The sequence below is a fragment of the Peromyscus californicus genome, unplaced genomic scaffold, assembly GCF_007827085.1.
Source record: "Peromyscus californicus insignis strain IS unplaced genomic scaffold, ASM782708v3 Scaffold_8__1_contigs__length_139910024, whole genome shotgun sequence".
Classification (NCBI taxonomy): domain Eukaryota; kingdom Metazoa; phylum Chordata; class Mammalia; order Rodentia; family Cricetidae; genus Peromyscus; species Peromyscus californicus.
Window position 1 is genome coordinate 20,703,254 of NW_026294606.1, and position 17,118 is coordinate 20,720,371.

A 17,118-nucleotide genomic window follows, 5' to 3' on the forward strand; every position below is an offset into this window, starting at 1 on the left:
CAGCCTCCAGAACTGTGAGAAATTATTGTTGCATACTCACCACCAAGTCTGTGGATTTTGTTTTTAGCCAGGACTAAATACACATACAATATACGTGGTAGTTGAAATGTAATTGGCCCCCAGAAGCTCATAGGGAGTAGCACTATTAGGAGATGTGGCCTTGTCGGAGGAAGTGTGTCACTGTGGGCGTGGGCTTTGAGGTTTCCTATGCTCAAGATATGGCTCAGTGTCTGAGACCATGTCCTGTTGCCCTCTGATCAAGATGTAGCACCGTGTCTGCCTGCATACCTCCGTGCTCTCTGCCATGATGAGAATGGACAAAACCTCTGAACTGTAAGTTATCTCAATTAAATGTTTTCCTTTGTAAGAATTGCTGGGGTCATGGTGCCTCTTCATAGTAATAGAAACCCTAAGACAATGTATGATATATTTTTAAAGAATTTGCTAACTTTATTTGCATATAATCGCTTTCCTTTATAATCCTGTATCCTTTTATGCATTTGAAAGCATTGTTCTAGGAACAAATCTATAGATTTCCCCCTAGGGTCTAAGAAGCAAAGAAGACCACAGGGATGGCTCCTTCCTTCCCTATGTCCTGGGTTCATTTCTACTTCATGAGATTAGCTCCCTCCCATCTCACAGGGTGAGAAACAGTTGTTAGTGAGGCTGCAGTCGAACTGTGTGTTTGGGTGGCTTGTTCCTTATAGGTCAGTGTCTCTGTGTGTCCCTGTCATAGATCTCTCCCTCTGGTTTCAGCCACCATCTGACAAGCATGTGCTGTTTGGAGAAGAGAGTATGAATGAATGAGAAGATAGCCAGCACTGTTCCTGGGAACTTAGCTCCAAATCCTCCAGATTGAACCCTGAGGTGATTGGTGGCTTAAAACTAGAGAGACAAAAAAAAAAAAAAAAAAAGGAGGATCCACTTCAGGTTTGAGATTAGTCTGGTTACAGGGTGATTTCTAGGCCAGTCAAAGATATATATATATATATATATATATTTGTGTGTGTGTGTGTGTATATGTGTGTGTATCAAACAGATTTTTTTTTAAATGTCCCAAGTCTTATCAGCAGCAGCCTTTGCGTGGACTATCACAGTGATTTACCCTTTCCAGGACCCTCCTCTAGGTTGACAGCTGAAAAAAGTGAAGGCTAATATTGATTGTCAACAAATCCCTGGGCCTATTTGTGAGGGAAAGTCTGCATTTGGTTAATTGAGGTGGGAAGACTCCCTGTAAGTATGGACTGTACCGTCCCATGAACCAGGGCCTCAGACAGAATAAGGCAAAAGTGAGCCGGGCGTCAGCATTCGCCACTCTCCGATTGATTCCTGATTGCAGATGCAGCATGACCAGCTAGCTGCCTCACTCTGCAGCTGCCATGGCTTCTCTGCCGTGATGGACTTTGAGCTCAAATTAACCCCTCCCCATCAAGTTGCTCTTGTCAGGAAGAGAAGTAATGAGTCCTGTGTCCAACCTTGCCAACAGCACTCACTAGTGATGGAAGTTGAACATCTGTCACTGCCTCAATCTTCAGCTCCCTCAACTGCCACATGGTTAAGCGTGATTATGAAGGCTCATTTCCAAAGCGTTATCACTGCGGCTCTTTCTCCTTCGCCTTCTCACTTTGAGAGCTGCCAAATTGAACTTTTTCATCGCAATAACACTTGAAGACAACCCACTCTTATAATGGGGACCTGGGTATCGAGAAGAAAGAAATACACATTTGAAATACATCATTTAATACTCATCTAACTGCTCAGCTCAACACAGCTGGTCTTAGGACAGGTTGGGCTTAGTTGTTGCTTGGTATTTGGCTTGATCTGCCATCTGTATTTCAATACACCACCTCTAGGTGGCAGGAATGCACCGCACAGCTCCAGACCACAGTTGAACTAACTGGTGAATCTTGAGGCTCACAGAACCTTGAGAACAGTTCCTTTGTGGTTACTGGGTACTGAGGCTGGGAGAGGGGCTCATCATTTTATCTAGTGATCAACTAACTGTTGGAGAAAGGAAGAAAGGCTACACATTAGGGGTACATTGTAGAAAGGGTACAATGGATGAGCTGTATGTTGGGGAACCTGTATAACTTCTTTATGTTTTCTCTCTCTCTCTCTCTCTCTCTCTCTCTCTCTCTCTCTCTCTCTCTCTCTCTCTCTCTCTCTCACACACACACACACACACACACACACACACACACACACACACACACACACACCACACTTCCCAGAAGACATATATCATGGATAAAAATGAATAAGTAAAAATTAATAAGAATATCAAAAGTAATTTCCAGAAGACATGTATCATGGATAAAAATGAATAAGTAAAAATTAGTAAGAACATCAAAAGTAATTCAAAGGGAGAAAAAAGGAAAGGACAATGGAAGAGAGTGAAGTAAATTCTTAGCTGATTTACCTTAGGAATCAACTAATAGCAAAATAAAATTGATTTTTTTAAAAGTATGACTCAGCTTTGTTTGAGGGAAGTCATTTCTCTTTCACCAGAACTAGAGGCCATGTGAAATGTACATACGACATGCTGTGTGATGGCATAGCCAAACACAGTCACAATGGCCTTTCTTTTAGGAAAGTTGTATCATGAGTAGCGATGGGACATGCTGAAAGACAACAGATTCACTCTCACGGAAGCCCTGCTCGGTATTCTCATTTTGCTTCGGTGACTGCGAGTTGATCTTACACCTTAGACTCCAGAGACAATCAGCTGCACGGAAATTCTAATTTGAATATCAGAAGAAAATGGCAGAATCTTCAAATGAGAAAAAGTCTGCACTTTACAAAGCACTTCACCATTAGGCTCCCTTAGTCACAGACGAGAGTGATTGCGTTAACCAGCGTTTGAGGACTGCGGGATGAGGACCCTGTGTCTGTCTTTTCTTTAGCAGTTCATCAGAAAGCAAAGAGGTTTACAGAAGCATTCCCTCCAGGAAGATGACAGTTGCTGTGATGCATATAGATGCTTAGGAGGAAGTGTTTATGCCCAGCAAAGTTTCTTCAATTCTCCCTTTCCATTCCCATTTATTATTGTTGTTAATAACCCCAGTTCCCAGAGATCTGATACCCTCTCTTGGCCTCTGCACTCAGTTGGCACACACACACACACACTAAATGCATACATACATACAAAATAAAAACAAACATTTTTAAAGAGAAAATACAATGGAGAGCAGGAATGCTATTATCCCATGACTGCCATGTACTTTGTTGGCTGAGACTTGTGTTTATTTTTTGCTATCTAGATAATATAGGGACAAATTGTCTTCTGTGTGTTTTGTATTCCTTACTGGTTCTAACTGCTATTAAATGTTTGTTAGTTAGACTTGCTGAGAGTCTAGAGAAGCCTTTGAGATGGGATAATATTATGCTGGAGAGAGCACCAGACTAAGTCTAAAGATCTAAGCTTCTTTCAAGTCCAGCAGCCTTATAATATTGCTGTATGGATCATGTCCACCGAGGTGTGGAGGTACATGGCTGCAATCTCAAGCATTGGGAGGCAGATATGAGTCTGAGGACTGCCTAGACTATACAGGGACATCTTCTGTGAAAAGAATATATGAGTCACTTTATCTCTCTAAATCTCAAATATCCTGATAACAAAAAAATAATGCTGAAATATATGTCCTCCCTGATTTCGTGAAAAAGGCACAAAAGTATCTATACAATGAACCTAGAGCATTTTCTCTCGGTACAACAGCTTACAATGTACAGCTTTGTATAGTGTATGTGACCAACACAACGAATCCTGAGAACCACCCTATAAGGCAAAGGCTGTACATTCCCATAGTGCAGTGTGAATAGCTTAGCATTTTCTAATCTTCACATTCTGGCTTCTCTTTTAACAATTCCTTCTTCAACTTAGCTTTATGCTCTTGCATTCATTATATGTGGTATGATGGACAGGTTTTTTTGTTGTTTTGTTTTGTTTCATTTTGTTTTGTCAGCTTGACACAAGCTAGAGTTGTCTGGAAAGAGGAACCTCAGATTAGCTTGTGGGTAATCCTGTGGACCGTTTCCTTGATTGATCATTGATGTGAAAGGGACCAGCCCACCATGGGCAGGGCCAAGTCTGGGCAGGTAGTCCTGGGATGTGTAAGGGAGCAGGCTGAGCAAGCTGTGAGGAGCAAGCCAAAAAGCAGCATTCTTCCATAGCCTCTGCTTCAGCTCCTGCCTCCAAGTTCCTGCCTTGAGATCTTGCTCTGACTTCCTTCACTGATGGACCATGCTGTGGAACTATAAGCTGAAATAAACCCTTTCCTCCCCAGGTTGCTTTTGGTCCTGGTTTTTCATCAAATCAATAGAAAGTGAGACATGAGATAAAATGAAACCAGGTTAAACCTTCAACCCTTTGCATAGAAATTCCCTTGGCTAAATTTCCAAGCTTACAACTCAGAATTTTTGTCTCCCACAAGCTCCTAAGACACAATTCAGCCAAGCTCTTGACCACCTACCTTATAACAAGACTTGTCTTGCCCCTACTGGCTGATACCATGATTCTCATTTCTATCTAAGGCTTCACCTGAGGCACCTGCAATAGCCTTGTTTCTATCTACAAGACCTCTTCAAAGCAACTGAAGGGGGAAAAGATTTATTTGGGCTCAGTTAAAAAAGTAAGTCCATCAACCCAAAGAGGGAATGGGTGGAGTCCAAGGCAGCAAGAGTGTGCAGCTGCAACTCTTCCACATCTAAGGAGAGAGCAAGGTATGCTGACCTCTTTTTATCCAGCCTAGGACCCCAGCCAAGTGGGTGGTGCTACTCGAGTTCCTCTTCAGTTAATTCTATCTATCTCAGAGATACTCCCAGAGGTGTGTCTCCCAGGTGATTCCAAACCCACTCAAACAGACAGTGGAAATGAACCAGCATAGCTGCCATAGCAAAGTACGGCACATTGGGTAGCTAGAACAACAGAAATACATCTCTTTTCAGTTCCGGAGCTGAATGTCCAAGATTAGGGCATTGACAGGGCTGCTTCATTCTAAGGTTCTCTCTGTGGCCTGTGCATAGCATCCTTTTCTGCTGCCCTTGCATGGCTCTCATCCATGCACTTACACACCTGTCCCCAGGTTTTCTCTTACCATAAGGATGCTGGTCACATTGAATATGGGCCAACTCTGCCTTGTCTCACCTTAGTTTGTTAAATAATTTGTCTCTGGCAGCTTGGGAGTCCAAGTTCAAGGTGCTTGGCTTCTATTGAGGGCTTTCTCGATTCATCTCAAAGGGCAGGAGTGAAAAGATAAGCAGGAGGAGGTGGAAGAGTGGGAGGGAAATAGCTCCAGGCCGTTCGGTAAGCCACTTTTTTTTTTTTTTGAGACAAGGTCTTGCTATCCACCCCACCACTCCCCCTCAGCCTTGCCATTCTGGGGCTGCAGGCATATGCCGCCATCCCCAGCCTTCAAGCATTTTTCATATAAACAGTTATCTATTGTTTTTGGAAGGTCTCAAAACAATTGCCTCCTAATGGCTCCACCCCTTAGTACCATCCCATTGATGACTAAGTTTCAATATAAGAAAGAATTTTGGAGGCTATATTCAGGCCAGAGCAATGCCCAGTGTCACTTGTAAATTGTTTGAAAGGACAAATTCATGTCAACCTCACCAGTTTCAGGCTTAAATATTTTTGTTCCATTCTTAAGTCACATAATACAAGACTATACTTTGAGGAATCATTTGGGGAGTCTCTTGGGTCAAACACCGCACCATCATTCCCAAAATTGCGAAAGTTTAAGGAAAATCAGTCATATTTTCATCATCACCTTTAAGTGGTAGAAATACCTTCAAACAAAGTTTGAAACTATCCTGCCCTTTTCTGACAAAACCCAGCACTGTGATGTAGAAAACGGGACAGTTCAGAGACCACCAAGCCAACAGAATTAGCAGTAGAGCTCTGTTTGGCCATGTGTCATCAGCATGCTGACCTGGAAATCATTCTAATGACAGCTTCACTTCCAGGTCACTGGTTTTGTCTTCTACTGCAGCAAATGACCCCTAGTCACGACGCCAGGCTCCTGCACTGGACACTGTGCTTAACCATCTCAGTGGCTTAGGCTCGCATTTTTTTTTATTTTTAAATATTTTTATTTTATAATTAATTTATAGGCTCACATTTGAAACATGCTTTAGGCCTAGGGATAGAGCTCTGTGGTAGAGCACTTGCTTAGCACATGTGAGGCCTTAGGTTCAGTTCCTGATACCGCAAGAAAAAAAAATGCACTTTAAAATAATTGTGCATTTATCAAAGGTAAAGGAAAGATCATTTTTAAGTGTTGCTCTTCAAATGCAAGTCTGCTCTTGGAGTCTAAAATTGCGTGTTTTTTTATTTTTAATAAAATAATTTAACTTTATTTTATGTGCATTGATGTGAAGGTGTCAGATCCCCAGGAACAGGAATTGTAGACAGTTATAAGCTGCCATGTGGGTGCTGGGAATTGAACCCGGGTCCTCTGGAAGAACAGTCAGTGCTCTTAACTGCTGAGCCATCTCTCCAGCAGTGGTGACATGTTTTACGTATACAGTGCTATGTGTATGTTTATGCTTGAAAAGTGCCACACAGAATAATACGGCCTCATTGGCCATAGGACATTCACTTGTGCTTTAGTTTTGCCCTTAAGATCTGTGGGTGAATCAAAGAGGAAGGGGAACAGGCAGTGACCACAACGCTCCTACATCCACTGGGACTTTTTTTGTTTTTCCCAGTTTTTCAAAATAGGGTTTCTCTGTGTAGCCCTGGCTGTCCTGGAACTCACTCTGTAGACCAGGCTGGCCTCGAACTCACAGGGATCTGCCTGTTTCTGCCTCCCAAGTGCTGGGATTAAAGGTGTGCACCATCACTGCCCAGCCATCCAGTAGAATTTTTTAACTGATGAGGATAATTTTGGGTATTAAAGACTAGTTACTCACCTGGTGAGTCTAGAAATACAGGGACTGTGTTAATGCCTTACCCTTTTGGAGGAGGGGATGGGAGATAGTTCGGGGTGGTGGAGGCTTGGGGGGGAGTGGGAGGAGAGATAAGAAGGGGCTCTGTGGTTGGTATGTGAAATGAATAAAAAATGTTTTTAAATAAAAAGAAATCGAATCTGCAGTGCGACAATGTTGGGTGAGGGCTAAGGGGCGATGTTTCCCTCACAAGGCCCCTTGCCTCATGAACACACAAGCGCCTGATGTCAAGAGGCTTCCAGTTGGTGATGTGCTTGCTGTGTCCCCATGAGGACCTGAGTTCAGATCTCCAGAACATCGTAAGGAAGCTGAGCCCACTTGTCATCCTGGAGGCAGATGTGGAGGCCAGAGATTCCCTGGGGCTTTCTGGCCAGTCCACCTAACCAACCAGTAACTCTAGGTTGTATGATGGACCTTCCTTGTGTCCGGAGAAGGATAGTAGAGAAGCAACTGAGGAAGACACCTGTCTTACTCAGGGTTCTATTGCTAGGAAGAGACACCATGACCATGGCAACTCTTATAAAGGAAAGCATTCAATTGGGGCTGGCTTACAGCTCAGGTTTAGTCCATTGATATCCTGGCAGGGAGTATGCAGCATGCAGGAAGACATGATGCTGGAGAAGTCTCTGAGAGTTCTACATCCAGATCCACAGGCAGTAGGAAGAGAGAGACCCTGGGACTGGCTTGGGCTTTTGAAACTCCAAAGTTTCAGTGACACACTTCCTCCAACAAGGCAACTACTCCAACAAGGCCACACCTCCCAATTCCTCCCAAGCAGTACTACTCCCTAATGATCAAGCATTCAATTATATGAGCCTTTGGGGGACACCCATTCAAAACACCACAAAACCTTATGTCAACCTCTGGCATGTGCACACAATAAAAGGGCTTGAGGATGAAGGTTTAATCTCACTCCATCTTCCTACCCTTCTCCCTCTCCATCTCCATTCTCCCTTCTGCCTTTCACGATGGGATGACACAAAGTGAGAGTCTTCAAATGTGAGCCCCAGGACCTTAAGACTCCCCAGCATGCCTAACGCAAAGAAATACCTTCTGTCTATAAGTTTCCCAGCCAATGATATCCTGCTTGACTAACACACAAAAGCTTAGCACGCGGTGGGACGGGACAATGGAAGCTTGGGATCCCTTCTCTCAGGGTGGGGGGTCTGGAAGATGCAGTCTGCATAAGGCAAGTGTTTATAGTTGCCAGGAAGCCCCGGGTGACAAGGCATGGTCTGATAGTTACAATATTTCTCTCTAAACTTGTCTTTGGTTCTATGATAGTTAATTTAAAACGACACTTTAACACTTGTGCCAAATAACGGAAAAATTAGATTTAAAATGAAAGCATCTGGCTTTTCAACCTTCCTAGCACATCATGATCAGAAGTGAAGTGCCCTTTGGCAAGCATCCTCAGTGCTGGACACACCTTGGCAGGTCTCCAAAGGCAACCAGCATGGAATCCCGGTGCAGTCAGATGGTATTGCTGCCGCCCGGGCTGAGCTCTGCCAGCACTCTGTACTTGTGGGCTGACTGACCTTCCAAGAGGTTTCTGCAGCCCAGTTATCCATCAGAGAGAGAAACCTCTCCGTGGCCCCTCAGCCAGCCTCCTGGCTTCCTCCCTGTAGTCTATTCCCCACTCAAGCTGGCTCTGTCTTTGTAAAACTTTGTAAAAGGGATGCTGGAGAGGATGAGCTGTAACCATCCTCTGCAGCATCCCTTACTCGGCTTCTGACTTTCTCAAACTTCCCAAGCACGTGGTTTCCTTTTGGTCTTCTTGCATTCTGTTCCACTTGTCCAGAATGTTCTTCTTCCAATAACACCCTCCTTCACTTGAGTCAAGTCTCTGGTCACATGACACCTAATTAGTGAAGCTATCTCCTCACACTCCCCTTCCTGTTATTCTCCTCTCCCCGTGACTCTCTCCCCCTCCCCATCACTCCCTCCCCCATCACTCCCTCCCCCATCACTCCCTCCCCCATCACTCCCTCCCCCATCACTTCCTCCCCCATCACTCCCTCCCCCATCACTCTCTCCCCCATCACTCCCTCCCCCATCACTCTCTCCCCCTGTCACTCCCTCCCCCATCACTCTCTCCCCCCGTCACTCCCTCCCCCATCACTCTCTCCCCCATCACTCTCTCCCCATCACTCTCTCCTCCATCACTCTCTCCCCCTCCCCATCACTCTCTCCCCCTCCTCATCACTCCCTCCCCTGTCCCCATCACTCTCTCTTCTCCCCATCACTTCTCTTTCTTGTTTGAAACAATCTCAAAGTTAATGAAAAGGTTTTTTTAAAAAAAAAAAATCAGTTTTTTTTACTGATCTCTTTGGTAGGAAACTGCCAAGAAAATGGCCCGATCACTCCCCAGTATTTAAGACTCAAAGATGTACAGATAAGAATATCCTCCTATACAACCAGTATGTACCCATCAGGATGGGAAAATTAACAATTAACATTGACTTATTATTGGCGTCTCATCTTTGGAACCCATTCAAGGTTCCCTGACGTATCGGTGCCCTTTGTAGCCAAGACTATTTATTTACCTTGTTACTCGTCCTGTCTCCTCCATCTCCTTCAACACAAAACAGCTGCTGGAGCTCCTGATGACTCTACTGACCTTGGCTGTTAAAAATACCATCTGAGGGCCGCAGAGATGGCTCAGAGGTTAAGAGCACTGAATGCTCTTCCAGAGGTCCTGAGTTCAATTCCCAGCATCCACATGGTGGCTCACAACCATCTGCAATGAGATCTGGCACCCTCTTCTGTATACATAATAAATAAATAAATCTTAAAAAAAAAATACTGTCTGAGAAATGGCTCAGTGCTTAAGAGCATTGGCTACCCTTCCAGAGGCCCCGATTTCAATTCCTAGCACCTACATGGTGGCTTGCAATCCAGGAGATTTCATGTTCTCTTTGTACCTCCACAAGCTCTGCATCAGGTGATGCACAGATATATGCAAGAAAAACATCCATACACATAAAATGTAAGAAAGGAAACACTAGAGCCAGCTAATAATGTAGAATGCCCAGCCATTAAATTGGTCTGTTGTTTCATCCCGATCAAATTCAGTGTGTAAAACTTAGATGACTGTCACAGAAGCTGTGTGGTATTCAGGATTACCCAAGTCACAGGCGAGAATTGATGCAAAAGAAAATGTACATTTTCACATAGATAATGTGTTTTTAAAAATGACTGAGAATTTCAGGAATGTGGCAACAGAGCAAGAAACCAGGCACGGGGCTTGCAAGCCTGGGACCCTTAGGGTATGTAACTTTTGCTGGCCTGTGAAGCTGGCCTTCTGTGATCTCGCTGCATCTCAGCAGATGAAAAGTGATTCCACTTGGGACACTACTGATGATGTGAGGAGGGACCACTCCATTAATGCGGATGTATTAGTCACATTTCCGTTCCTGTGACCAAGTGCCTGAGAAGAAACAGCTCAAGGGAGGAAGGGTTCCTTACCGCTTACAGTTCAAGGGCATGCTGCATCCATTATGGCAGGGAAGGCATGGCCCTGGGAGCAGGAGGCAGCTGCTCACACTGCATCCAGTCAGGAAGCAGAAAAAGAACGGGAAGTGGGGCTGAAGTATGAAACCGCAAAGTTGCCTGTTGCCCCTGGTGACCTGCTTCTTCCAGCAAGGCTCTGCCTCTAGAAGAGTCTACAACATCCCACAACCGTGCCACCAGCTGGGGACCAAGTCTTCAGACAGCTTGAGCCTGTTGGGGACATTTAACAACTCAGTCACAGCAGTGGTTTTTCAGGGTTGTCTGCTCATCTCCCTGGGCATACTTGTATCAACATGAACTTACAGTTCTGGTTTCTAGCTGATGGTTTATGGCTTGGTGTGTGTGTGTGTGTGAGTATGTGTGTGTGTGTGTGTGTGTGTGTGTGTGTGTGTGTGTGTGTGTGTCTCCCACCTGGCCTTCTGGATGTACAGTTTTGTGAGCTTAGTATATATATAAACAAGTGTATCAGCCCTAATGAGGAAGACACAGGGCACCTTCAGCTCTCTCAGAGTTCTCTGGTGGAGTCCCTTTATCAGCAAACACTCCTCAGCACCCGACAGTCAATGAGCTCTGTCCCCTCCCAGACATCATAGCCACGCAGCTGTACTGCATGTAGCTGGTTGTGTGAGACCTGCCTATATTTCTCAGTGTAATGGCTTTGTGAGTCATTCATGTTTCCTGAACAGCTTTCCATCACATGACTGGATACAATTTATTCCTCCAGTCACCCATTTGTCACATTCAATTTTCTTTATTCAAACTAATGACCTTTCCATCTTCAGGTTAGATCCTGACTGCTAGCGAACACGGGGCCTATGAATTCCCATTTCTGACACGCTCCCTGCTAGTGCTAATGCAACCGGTCTGGGGATCACACTTGGAGGTACAAGGCTACAGATGGATGCATAGGAGGATGTGACTGGAAGGAGCAGCTGGAGGCAGGACCTTATGTGCACAGAGACCACTGTCACGGTGCAGGCGGGAAGCAATGAGCGTCTAAGACAAGCCATGGGCTAGACACAGGAAACAGTATGGGACCAAGAAGGAGAGGGGACCAGTGGCCTTGAGGGAAGAGAACACAGTTCCCAAGGGATGTGAGGAGGAGACAGCATTTTCCATCTAGCAATTCATTATAGCAGGGCTGGTAGGACCAGAGGAGAATTCTCCAGGAGGATGTTGGCTGTGTGTGTGTGTGTGTGTGTGTGTGTGTGTGTGTGTGTGTGTGTGTAACTCAAGGAGTCAGGCTTGAGCTAGAGTCTATGGTGGACGTGGACTGAGGATACCCTGGAACTGGAATGGTTAGAGGGATGGAGACATCTTCTTCCAAGTGCTGAAGGCCCTGACTATCTGCTCTCCGGTGTCAGTGAGGAGCCCCACCCACCAGCACCTCAGACCTCCTTTTATTTCTTATGTTTGAGAGCAGCTGGGCTCAGAGCCACGGCTTAGCATCTCTTGGAATTGTTCAGGCACAGAAGGAAGTGATTGTAACATTGGGGTGAAGAGTTGTCTAGGTAGAAGAACCCCACTATGGCTGCCCCACCTGGCTGGATCCCAGCAAGGTGCTTGTCTGATGGATGTAGGAGGGGCCTCAGTGCTCACACTACGGTCCAGACTTCAGCACAGGTGATGCAAGCTTGTACTGAAAAGATACTTAGCATCAAGTAGGCCAAAGAAATGATTACAGAAATATGCACTAATTAGCAATACTTTAACTTCTAATTAAAGATTCCAATGCAAAGGAAACCACACATGTGCATGCATACACACATGGGAGAAACCCCTAAAAACTAAGCAACAAGATTCCAAGGCTCAGTTTCTCTTCTGAGAACAGCACAGGTCTTCATGGGATGCTTGTATCAGTGACTGGCCACCATTGGTACAGTGCTGCATTTCCACGACAGGCAAGACGACAAAGGGCACAGTTCTAGTTTGCTTCAAGATAAGGAAGCCCACTAAAGGGAAAAGTTTTTCCTGTATATAACTTCAAGAAAAAAGAAAGAAAAGCATTCCATTAAGCCAGTCTATAATCTATGCACTCAACAGTCTAGAGAAGTTGGTAAGTATCTCTGAGAGAGTGAATTATGAACGTTTTCACTTTTTCCCCCTCTGTATTTCATTGTTTTCCATAATAATCATGCCTTCCTTCTGTAAGAAAAAGTCAGTGATACTTTTAAAGTGTTTAAACATTTCACTGCTCAGATTTCCAGGAGGGACTGAGGACTGACTTCTTGGTGTGAGTGAAAAATGATGAAAATGGGTGATTGACTGGAACAGTCTCCTGGGTGGGTCTCTGCTCAGCTGGTCCATGGCTCCCTTCACCTGTGCTTGCAAAGCAATGACTTCAATTCAGCTGAGCCTCACCCCTATTGTCGCCTCCTTGAGCCCACAGGCAGATCACACCATGAAGATAAGATCCTGAAAAGAAGTGGACAAGGGGGAGAAGAGCTTGGTATCTGTGACTCAAAAATAAGAACGTGGCTTCCCCACTGCTAACTGCAGGAATAAAGGTAAATGTCTCATGATGTAAACAAACAGCTGGTGAGATAAATCCCCCGAAGTCCAGCTCACTGTCAGCTGGTTATCAGATGGCCGTCTCCAAGGACACCACATTCAGGAACCTATCAGTGTGGGGTTTTTTGGTTTTAAGTCTGTCTGTCTGTTTGTTTGTTTGTTTTTGAGACAGGGTCTCTCTGTGTAGCCCTGGCTGTCCTGGAACTTGCTCTATAGACCAGGCCAGCCTCAAACTCAGAGATCCACCTGCCTCTGCTTCCCAAAATGCCCAATTAGCATGTTACATCCATTAAGTCCAAGGTGTGTGGCCTATATATTCTCGGATGAGGACACAAAGTGACTGGGTTAGGGAAGGGGGGATCTGGGAGGAGTTGGAGAGGGGTTTAATATGATCAAAACATATTATATGAAATTCTCAAATTATATATTTTTAAATAATTTTAATTTTTACAATAAATAGATTTTTTCATACAATATGGTCTGATCATAGTTTCCCTTCTCCCAGCTCCCCCCCACTGTCCTTCTACCTCCTCACCCACCCAAATAAGATTTTTAATTAGCCTTGTTGTGGGTTGTTCTTCTAATTTAGAAGAGGCATGATCCAATTGTGAAGCTATATTGTGATAACTCAAGCCCTGCCATTAGAAGAAGGGAGGAAATCACATAGTAGAAAAGATAAGGGAGTAATGATGCCATGCATGTGCATGTAAGAAAACAAGAGCACGCATGCATTAGTGAGAGCGATCAATGGACAAGCACATGTCCTCATTCATTCGACACATATGTACTGAGCATCCAGCCTCTATATGTCCTCATTCATTCAGCATGCATGCACTGAGTACCTGTTGATGCTTTATCAGCACAGACTTGCACACACACAAAAAAGTGTTATTCTTCCCACTGAGGTGGAGGGATAGATGGAGAGGGTGTGTTGGAGCTGTCTATAGCGGCTCGTGAAGGCTAATTATGACATTTTCAGAATTTGGTGTTAAATAGAGCTATTATTAAATTATAAAATTAGGTTATATTAAAAATATTAAAATTATGAAAGTATTGAAAACTATTATTATAATTGTTGCTAATTTAATTATAATTATTACTGTTATACTAAAAATGAAGATGTCATCAAAATCTCTCTCCTTGTTTGCGTTCTGGCATTTCAGTGCTCTCCATGGCCTTAAGGCCCATCTCACCTGCTGTACTTGTATCATGGAAACAGCACACAGCAGCGTGCTACCACACATCCACTCCTGTCTCGTGTGCCCTGACGCCCTAGATAAACATTAGGTCAGCCCTGGCAGGGAAATCGACACGCAGAGGTTGGCAAAATTACAAATATGGACCCAATTTTTGCTGTTGTTCTTGTCTAGACTTAACACGATGGAAAAAATATTAATGGGACAGATTAAACTTCACCGGATGTCAGGAAAATTTAAAGTCTATCATAAAACTTCCAAGTGTATCTGTGCCTGCCAAGTTATGAGTTGTACCAAACACTAACAAGTGTTCCCTCAAGGCCATAAACCACTCTCTGACTGGGTGACAAAATCACTCTGTGGAGAAGTGAAGGAAATCCCCACATATATCACCATGTCTCCACTTTAGTTCAACCAGAATGGAAATACCCGCGGATACTGTGTTGGAGCTCCACGTATTTGTTAGGCTCCGAGCAGGTTTGCTGAGAGGAAGAGAGTCAGATGTTTGCATGTGTCTGCTTTTGTCAAGTCGTTCAGCAGAAAGCAGCAAAGCCTGACTGTAAGCATGAGTTACAGCATTAGGAGTAAAGGACACTACTCTTTGTAATTATTCATAAAGCTACAAATGATTCATGTAGGTAAAACTGACAGCAAATGTATGTGTGTGCATATGTGTGTGGATGCTTTTCCTGGACAGCGGTTGTTGAACATTTATCAGTGTTCCGCTTCCCATGGGCCCCCGTGAAAGCAAAGCTTAGCCAACTACGGCAATTGAATCCACAGTTCAACCATCAAAATGAAGGTGATGCATCCTGAAAAAAAAAAAAAACTAGAAGTTTTCACAACAATGGACAATGGACACAGTTAGAAAAGGCTGTCATGGCAATGGCCATAGTTAGAAAAGGCTGTCATGGCTCACAGTGAGGTGACTTAAGCCAGTCATTGTGAAGCCTTCTAAATTAGTTGGGTTTAAGAGGAAATGGTCCTTTGTGCCCAGGATGACGTCTTCAACTTCTATCAGTCCTCATTCTGGAATCTGCACTCTTTCTGCTGCCAGAGTCTCAGATTTTTGAACATCCAGGGACAACACTGTACGTTGTTAGGCTCACAAACCGTCCTCCAGAGGCTCACATGTTGGAACACAGTGATGGTGGCCCAGGTAATGGTGGGTGGAGGTTGGAACCTTTAGGCAGCGGAGCCTCACTGGAGGCAATCAGTCACTCTAAGGAACCTTGAGCTTTCATCACCTGGCCCTGCTTCCTGCCCACTCTCTGCTTCCTGAGTGCAGACACAAGGTGACGGGGGCCTCATGTCCCCGCTGTGGTACCTTCCTCACCATGGTGACAGTATCCCCTTAAACGACGACGAGCCAAATGAGCCCTGTCTCCCTTAAGTTGCTTCATGTCAAGCATTTGATCGCAGCATGGAGAAAGGAACTCATGCGTGTGTTGGCATTGGCGTTTTTGCCAACAGAAGTAGCTGAGCTAACTGAGGAATGCTGAGAAAGAACCGAAAAGATGTGCTCTCTGTGTAGTGGTGTAGTTTCAGGGTGGGAAAGCTGATTTCACACAAGGATGCCATGCTTGCGCATTAACCAGCTCCATGGTCATAGCAAGTGTGACACTTAGTTTCAAGTGCCAGTGTGATTAGATAAAGAAATGCCTGAGGCATGACGGAAGCACACCTTCCGGCGTGTCCATGAGGGGATCTCTATAGAGAATTACCTGCCCGGGAAAGCCCTGAATGTGGGCAGCGCCATCCCTTTTGCTGATGTCCCAGACCGAACACATAGGAAAACAGGAAACAGCCAGCTAAGCACCAGCAGGCCTCTTCTGCTGCCTGATGCACTGAGTTGTGAAGAAGCATCCCCCGGTGCCATGACTTCTACACCATGACAGATGTGCCCCCTGCACTGTGAGCCAAAACAAACCTTTCCCCGGCTGAGTTGCTTCTTGGTCACAGCAACGAGAAAAACCACGAATCCATCGAGAAAGGATAGTAGAAGGCCAGGGGCACACAGCAGTACCTGGTGTATTCACTGTCCTCAGAATCGAGAGCAGCGACAGCACAGAATCCGTGTTTAATGTATGCTAAATAGATTGCATGATAATAAACACAGTTTTCACCTTTCACAGATGCTGTGAGGACCGAATCTTTTGAATGTATATGTTGTTTTGCAAACTCAAGGTTTTTAAAAATTGTCACTTTATTAATTACATCCACTAAAGAATATGTTGTTTGGGAATCATCTTCTCACTCCTCTTTCGATTTTCTGTTTCTAGCCAGGAGTATCTCTGCAGACATGACCCGTCTACACTCCCAAGACAGCATGAGCAGGCCCTGGCCATGATGCCTTGCATTATTTCAGAAGAGTTGGCTCACTCGACTGAGCTTCAGGCCCTCTGGTCTATGTGTCTCAACATCCTTGCCTCAAAAGACAGTGGCTGGTGGCTGGTACAGGATGTATGCTCAGAGAATACACAGGGACATGTGATCATTTAATTCATTTTCAACTGTGTGTGCCAGACCAGGCCAGCTGAGCCAACATCCTTGAAGTTCAGAGAGAAATAAAGAATGTGTCTTTGTTTCTAGCACACCAGTGATCTTGCTCTGTGGTGCAGCATTGGGCAGGTCAAGAAAGAGAGAGAGAGAGAGAGAGAGAGAGAGAGAGAGAGAGAGAGAGAGAGAGAGAGAGCGCCTTGTGGGATAATCTAGGAAAATAACTGCTGTTTTCAATGGTTTCTTCAAGCATTTTAAAATAACTCAGGAGGACAATGGTACCTATTCTACTGTAAAACAAAATCAGAGATGGACCTCTAATCCTAGCATTTGGGAAGCTGAAGTGGAAATATTACTGCATGCCCCAGGCCAGCCTGGGGTACATAGCAAAATCCTGACTCGAAAATAGGAAGGAAGGAAGGAAGGAAGGAAGGAAGGAAGGAAGGAA

At 44.7% G+C, this 17,118-nt stretch overlaps 1 long non-coding RNA gene across 1 annotated transcript; it reads left to right on the top strand.

Moving 5' to 3' along the window:
• Positions 1–228: 228 nt before the first annotated feature.
• On the top strand, positions 229–16,684 carry LOC128104464 (uncharacterized). Its single transcript, XR_008216013.1, has 3 exons — positions 229–333; positions 12,854–12,971; positions 16,454–16,684. It is a non-coding gene; the product is annotated as an uncharacterized LOC128104464 (long non-coding RNA).
• Positions 16,685–17,118: the final 434 nt, after the last annotated feature.